Raw genomic sequence first — 8,259 nt, 5'->3', positions numbered from 1 at the left:
TGCTAGTCACAAAGAAGTGCTATGGATAAGATGCATAGCCGCAGCAGTATCGTTTTCTACCGCTGAACTAGGTGAAATAAGCTGCAAAAGGATGAAAATATGGGTCAAGTTAAGATGAAAGGACTATGGCAGGGAGTTTATATGGCAGGACGGCTTTTCAGTACGGTGAAGCCTTCTCAGTCTTGCTACCCCCACAAAACTTATTCAGCTCTGTGGAAGTCCTCTCGCAGGGAAGGGGTTGCAAATAATCTCCATAAGCCCCTTCAGTCCTTCAGTATAGAGGCCATTTACTTCTTTCCTGCTATCACTACACGTTTCTACCACTTTACGATTTTACCACTACACGATTCTACCACTATACGATTCTACCACTATAAGATTTTATCACAATACGATTTTACCACTATGCGATTTTACCACTATGCGATTTTACCACTATGCGATTCTACCACTATATGATTTTACCACAATACGATACTACCACTATAAGATTTTACCACTATGCGATTCTACCAGTATACGATTCTACCATTATATGATTCTACCACAATGCGATTCTACCACTATACGATTCTACCATTATACGATTCTACCACTATACGATTCTATTATATATCAACTTCAGGGAGCACGACCAGTACCGAATGAGTTAGATATTAGGGAGAGTGTCTGGTTCTAGCAAAACAAACCCAACTTTACACCTTCAGTCCTATGACGGTATTTTTCATCCTATTCTTGCTGTCTTCAGATTATTTTACTCAGCCTGGGAGAGACTTTTCGGACTGATGGGGTTAGATACAGCCTTCACTAACCCCTTCACCGTATCCTGCCTAACCTAAGCTGAATAAAATCGTCTGGTAATACGTCCTGGAAGTGAGGAGGTTAAATATGCTAAAAATGTTAAGTATTTCGCCTTTACGTAATTTACGGGACAAACTTCATTGCATTAAAAACATGTGACTGGTTGAGTGTACTGTATAGCCAGGCAAGATAAAAAAAAAAAAAACCAGAATTTCGTTACTGACTCAATTTGTCATTTTTATTTATTTATTTTTTTTTATGACATCGGTGGGGCTTGTGGAATTAAGTGGTATAGCAGCGTAAGCCTGTTTTAGTTGTAACTGTACCAATCCATATGAGGAGCAGTACAGGAAAAAGACTCTCTCCTTGCTGAGTTGATCGCCGGAAATAATCCTCTCAATGCTGGTGAAGTATGAATGGGCAAGGAGTGCTTTTAGTGATAACGATATACAGTGTGTGAGTGAACTGTGCAAACGTCGTTTTCTGTGTTGGTCGTCTTGTTCGTGTCTCACCGAAGTGAATCCCCAACGTTGTGAGCCTCGTTGGGAAAGTATGGAGTTCACTAAGGATTCCACTGTAACCGGTCCAATATCATTCACGCTAATGGTTCACTCCCTCTCTGGCCTTACCGCCAAAAATGACGGTGGAAACAGAACTGAGAAGTGACGCTGTCGTTGGTGGGCATCTCAACAGAACGCAGCGACAATGGCAGTACATGAATGCAAGAAGCCGCGCTAGTCTAGATACTCACTGGAATTTGGCATTTGTTTGACGTGAGAGTGATGTATTTCAGAGTGGAAGATATATTTATAATGTATGTGTCTGTGTGTGGTGAATGAAGAAAAAGTCCGAGGATGTGAAACTGGGAATGTTGTATTGTCCATGAGCGTACAGTATTAAAATGTCGGTATGTAAAGCTAATATAAATACTCACTGGGATGGTCTGCTGTGCCTGTGCCTGTGCTTGCATGGCCGGTGCTGACATGGGCTGCAGGGCCGGGATGGAGTCACTGCCAGCCTTTTCTTGCATCACCGCCGACGAACGATACAGGGACTCCGCCTCCATCACCTCCGAAGGCGTCTGGAGGAGAGCCTGCAGGGAGTTGGGCGGGAGTGGGCGTATTTCCTCCGTGATGTGTGGGCGGAGGGCGAGGGTGGGGGGCACGAGGAGGAGCATGAGGGCCAGCATGAGGGCGGGGGTGGCTAGAGTGGGTGGAGTGGGGAGGGAGGGTGTGGATGTGCGTGGAGTTGCGACCATGGTGACGGCTCCACTCTGACTGTCACGCCCTCACTCGCGCCGACCCTCTTGTACCCTTGCATGGGGAGGGAGGGAGGGAGGGAGAGTTACAGTGTAGGAGGGAGGGAAGGGGGAGAGAGTGTGGGAGGGAAGGAGGGAGAGGTACAGTGTGGGAGGGAGGGAGGGAGAGGTACAGTGTGGGAGGGAAGGAGGGAGAGGTACAGTGTGGGAGGGAAGGAGGGAGAGGTACAGTGTGGGAGGGAAGGAGGGAGAGGTACAGTGTGGGAGGGAAGGAGGAAGGAGAAGTGGTTAGGAAATATGGGAGGGAAGGAGAAAGATACAGTGTGGGAGAGAAGGAAAAGGGAGGTAGTGTGGGAGGGAAGGGAGGGAGAGAGTGTGAGAGGGGAGAAAGGGGTGGTAGTGTGGGAAGGAAGGACAGAAGGAAGGGAAACAGTGTGGTAATGAGGGAGGGAGGGAGGGAGGGAGGCAGAGTAAGGGAGAATGATGGAAGGATAGAGGGAGGGATAATGAAAAGGAAACAGTAAGAGAGAATCATGGAAGGAAAGAGGGAGTGATGAAAGGAAGGAGGTATGGAGACAAGGAACCAGTGTAGGAAGGAGGGAAGGTAGTGTGGGAGGAAGGAAGGGAAGGAAGGGTAGAAAGGTACAGAGGAAAGCAAACAGCAACAGACCTGTTGATCCTTCCGTGGCAGTTTGGTATAGGAAAGTTATAACTAACATAATTAATCCATCACCTACAGCCAAGGGTAGAAAAGGAAGGAGGAGGTTGAGAGAGATGATGTAAGAGAATGATGGAAGGAAAGAGGAAGTGAATGAAGATTATATATAAATATACTGTATATATAGATAGATAGATAGATAGATGAGAGAGAGAGAGAGAGAGAGAGAGAGAGAGAGAGAGAGAGAGAGAGAGAGAGAGAGAGAGAGAGAGACGATAGGTTCGGGTGAAGAAAGTCCATCCATCCATCATCCAATCCTACATTGCCCAATGAGGAGCGTAGGAGCCCGGGGCTAGGCAGTTGGTACCGACATTTAAGTTGAGAGTGACCAGCCTCACTCATCCCTGAGTGGCATTACATAAGCAATCAACCCCAGCCACCCCTTGGATATAAACCTTCACCGGCTCAATCCGACTAGAGGGCAATAATTACCCACTAAACCACCAGGCGCCAAAATTTGGTTATATGGTTACCACCCAGCGTAGTAAATGGTTTCCTGGTGTTCAGGAAACCATTTGGCTTGTCACTCAGTGTAGAGTCACCCACAGGCAGAAGAAGGAGGTGAAGAATGAAGAGGGGAAAATATTGGGACAGAGTTGGGGCGAGAAAGACATAGTTGGAAGGAGGAAGATAGATGGAGAGAGAGTAGGGAACATGGAGGGGCATTCTGCAGTGGGGAGCTGTGCAGCTGACGATGTAGGGCAGGATGGAAGGAAAGCATCCGTACATTCCCCGACACTGCCACACACAACTGTCGATGTCGTTTTATTATCCAGATTCCTGTTTTCACATTTTGTCAAGTAGCACAACTGACAAGGACAACAATCATATGTACAGGGTGGTCCATATTGTACGCAGCTCAGTTCTCGTGTGTTGCGGGGGCGGCGCTGTTTGCTGGTGTGGGGTACAGATATTTTGGAAGCTTCTTGAAAGTTCCAGTCAAGTATGCAGTCAGTGAGGTATAACACAGGACAGTAAGAAAATTATAAGACGGGTTGTGAGGAGAAAATGATGCAGTGAAAGAAACTGGCAATGCTGACAGAGCCGTACCAGCAATACACGCAACAGGGGATGTGTAATATAAGGACCACACTGTATATCCCCGCAGAGCACGACACGCAACCGTCACTTTGCAACCCAGGTTCCTATTCCAGGTCTAGGTGTAAAAAAAAACTGGGAAGAAGACCAAGGATTGTATTTCAGGTGACATTGTGAGCTTTGTTGCATATTTTTCTTGATTTGTTTTCCATGTTACACCTTGATATTATACCTTTTACACCTTGATATTGAGGTATAATGAACAGAGTAAATAGGTGAAGAAGAGGTATTACGGCATATCCACAGCCACATACGATACAACTGCAACTGCACGTGGATCATTAAGTCACAGCCTTTCCCAAAATCACGGATCGCAACAGTAATTGTGATATCCAGGTCCCCATTGGTACTGCTGGGTGGACAAGCGTTAGGGGGAAACAAACCGCTCCTAACATTCTCACCGGCTCGCAAATTGATCTCGGGTTCTTCCACTTGCGTACTCGATGCTCTGACCAATGCACCTCTGGACAAGCGTTATGAAAAATTGAATAAGGTTAGTAGTGACGAGGTAAACAACTTCAATAACGTATTTCTACCTTATTGCTACTTCTCGACAACGACAATTTACTCAAGAGGAACTACTTGTAATTAAGGGATAAATGAAGGCCAAATCTGACCTCACCAGTTTGCAAAGCCTCTCCATCACTGAGTAGGACTGCATGGGAAAGCAAGAATAAAATGAAAAATACAGAATCGGATTGATGGGGTTAATGGAAACTGCTTCTATCCTCAGTAATAGCGAGTCTCCCCTAAGCTAAAATAACAGTCTGGCCATGACCAAAAAAAAAAAAATAAATAAATAAATAAAATAAAAAAGAAAAAAAAAGAAAACAAGACTCCATCGTACTTAAGAGAATATATTATTTTTTTTTTAACAACTCTGACGACCCAAAATTGCCATCACCCCATCATGGACACTGAGTTGTGACAAAAGACGATGCTAGTCACGAAGAATAGCTATGGGATGGATATAATGCCGTAGCACTGCCTTCTCCTGCTACTGAGCTACGTGAAAGAAGCTGTAAAAGGACTTCAACTTGGGCCAAGTTTAGGTGAAAAGAGTTTAGGAGTACGTTCTTCGGTCAGATTTCACTCTGTCTGTCTGTCTGTCTGTCTGTCTCTCTCTCTATTTATTCATGTTTTGACTAGCTGATTCTGAGCTAATGAAAATTGTTGGTAAAAAAGACACAAAGAATAAGCATAGAAAATGGGATGGGTTGCCTTACAAATGAGTGGCACTAATGAGAGAGAGAGAGAGAGAGAGAGAGAGAGAGAGAGAGAGAGAGAGAGAGAGAGAGAGAGAGAGAGAGAGAGAGAGAGAGAGAGAGAGAGAGAGAGAGAGAGGAATGTCAGGAAAAGCTGTCTCTATTTATCTATCATTCCGTGTCTATCTATCTATCTGCCTGTCTATCCAGCTATCCATTTATCCATCATTCAGTCTTTTATTGCCCCTTCGATGGCATAGGTGCCCTCGGCTAGGCTACTTAGTGCAGACATTTAAGGAAAAAATGACCAGTTGCTCCCCCTTAGCAGTAATAGGTGGACACTAAAACCCACAAACACCTCACATGTAATCCCATCTGGACCACATGTAGTTGGAGTGCCTTGACCAGCTAGACCACCAGGCTTCTATTTGGTTGTATGGTAACCACCCAGCGTAGTAAATATTTTCCTGGGCTACAAGAAACATTTCACTTGTCACTCAGTGTCGAATTATCTCAAGACAGCACTGCATTAAGTGAGTGGATGGTGGGCATCCCGACAATAGAAAATGCACAGGAAAGTAGAATAAGAAAGACGACGAGAATGTATTTAAGAAAGAAAGAGAAAAGAGAAATAAAAAAGGGAGTTGAGGCAAGGACAATAAAAAGTGAAAGTTGGAAGAAACGAAAGAAAGGAAACAGTGCAAGAAAGCTGGAAATGGAAGCATATATAAGAGGAAAGAGAGAGAGAGAGAGAGAGAGAGAGAGAGAGAGAGAGAGAGAGAGAGAGAGAGAGAGAGAGAGCAATTAAATAGAGAACTTGGAAGGGGAATGTAGAGCTATGATTGGGGACTGGAAGAAAATGGAGTGAATGGAAGGAGAAGGGGACGTAGGACAGAGACAGATTCGCCTGTACTCGGGTTATACACACCTTTTGGACAATACCAGTTGGAGAGAGAGAGAGAGAGAGAGAGAGAGAGAGAGAGAGAGAGAGAGAGAGAGGAGGGGGTGGGGGAGGGGTGGCTGATGAATAATAATGAGAGGATCTGAGAAAGCAACCTTAGCGAGCAAATCATGACATATCCCAAAGTTTGTTTCTTCTGTGTAAATAAATGCATTCACCTGTATCTGTAACTCGCATGGAAGAATAGCAGAACAAACAGCCAACTCGCCCCGTACTGTTCCCACTTTCACAGCCTAATAAAACACACGCTTTTGTATGTCTGTTTTGGTGTCCAGTGGTTTTGCATCCTTCTTTTTGTGGTTCCTCTTCCGTCTTTCAGGTAGCTCTGTGTGTTCATCTTTTAAATATTATTTTTGGGCTCATATGAAAAGTTTAAATGAATACCCTGAGAAAAGTGGCTCGATGTTAGGTCCAGATTCAACTGAGCACAGATGAACCTGAGACAGTATCTGTGGATGGAGATTTCTGGGGCATTTCAACCAGTATTTGACATCTTCGTTCATTCATGTCAGTGCCACCAATAAACACGTGATTAAGCCATGGTTGTAGAGTGTACCAAAGGCCAGATCTTTCCTACATACTGATCCCGTCCCAGGTTCATATGTGGCCAGCTGTACAGGTTTGGTAATATTCTGTTCAAGAGTCCCAGAAACAAAGGCCTTAGATTGTGGCAACGAGTTTTGGTATGAAAAACGCGAGAAAACTGAGAGAAAAGTGCTCTGCCTACACACACTCCGCAGACCTCCTTAAGCCCTCCAGTATGGTGATGTCTTTTTCTTAGTCTTGGTACCACTTGACGATTTTATTCAGCTCAGGAAAGGCCTAAATCGTCAGTGGAGTCTATGAAAAGTCTCTACTAAACTGAGTAAAATCGTCTGGTCGTGGAGAGAGCAAAACATAAACAAAATCACAGTAATGAAGGAGTTAATGCCTTTCACCCTACGCAGAAATCAGAGAAAAGGAGAGAGAGAGAGAGAGAGAGAGAGAGAGAGAGAGAGAGAGAGAGAGAGAGAGAGAGAGAGAGAGAGTAGGCGTACACACTTGTTGCCTCAGCTGAATCAAGGTAGAGAGAGAGAGAGAGAGAGAGAGAGAGAGAGAGAGAGAGAGAGAGTAGGCGTACACACTTGTTGCCTCAGCTGAATCAAGTTAGAGAGAGAGAGAGAGAGAGAGAGAGAGAGAGAGAGAGAGAGAGAGAGAGAGAGAGAGAGAGAGAGAGAGAAGGCGTACGCACTTGTTGCGTCAGCTGAATAAGTTGGAGAGAGAGAGAGAGAGAGAGAGAGAGAGAGAGAGAGAGAGAGAGAGAGAGAGAGAGAGAGAGAGAGAGAGAGAGAGAGAGAGAGAGAGAGAGAAGGTGTACGCACTTGTTGCGTCAGCTGAATAAGTTTGAGAGAGAGAGAGAGAGAGAGAGAGAGAGAGAGAGAGAGAGAGAGAGAGAGAGAGAGAGAGAGAGAGAGAGAGAGAGAGAGAGAGATGGCTAATGACAGATACAGAGATAGAGAGATAGACAGTACAGTAGATAAGCATATAAACTGAACTTATAAATAGTTACAAGATCTTACCGACTTGCTCCAATGACAACCGTTTCTGAACCGTGCTTCGCTGTGCTCGAAACCAATCATTTATACTTGACACGGGGGCAACTACTTCAAGGCCAGGGTTTTGCTCCTACAAATAATGGGAATAATATTTAGGGGGCAAACACCTCTTTCGAAAATATCACTCGACATGAAATTGAAACGGAGCCATCTGTGACCCAAATGCAACACACACACACACACACACACAGGATTATAGTATACAGGATAGTGAATGGAAAAAGGTATTGATTATATGGATAGATTTACTTAAACAGACACACATTTTTATCAAAGCTCTGACCATCAAATATCTTTTTTTTTTTTTTGTGACAATCCTTTTCAGTGGCATTAAATCTGTCAGGATAGGTTTTCAAATAAAGAATTGTGTAGGATTTTCTTATTTGGCCTTATTTAGCATTATCTATCTGTCTATTTATTTATCTATCTATCTATTCATCTGTCTATCTATTTACCTATCTATTTATCTACAGTGTAAATCTTGCCTACTTGGGGTTATTATAAGCAAAATATTCAGTAAGACCGATAGACATTAATTCTTCGCCCAATTTTCAAGTCGTATTCTTTCGTGACACCTCTTCCCTAAGTGATTTATTTTGCATCGTATACCTTAATTCATCCTT

This window comes from Coenobita brevimanus, chromosome 21 (genome assembly GCF_032717465.1).
Source record: "Coenobita brevimanus isolate Jiangsu-jjx chromosome 21, ASM3271746v2, whole genome shotgun sequence".
Lineage (NCBI taxonomy): Eukaryota > Metazoa > Arthropoda > Malacostraca > Decapoda > Coenobitidae > Coenobita > Coenobita brevimanus.
This window is presented reverse-complemented; position numbering follows the sequence as displayed.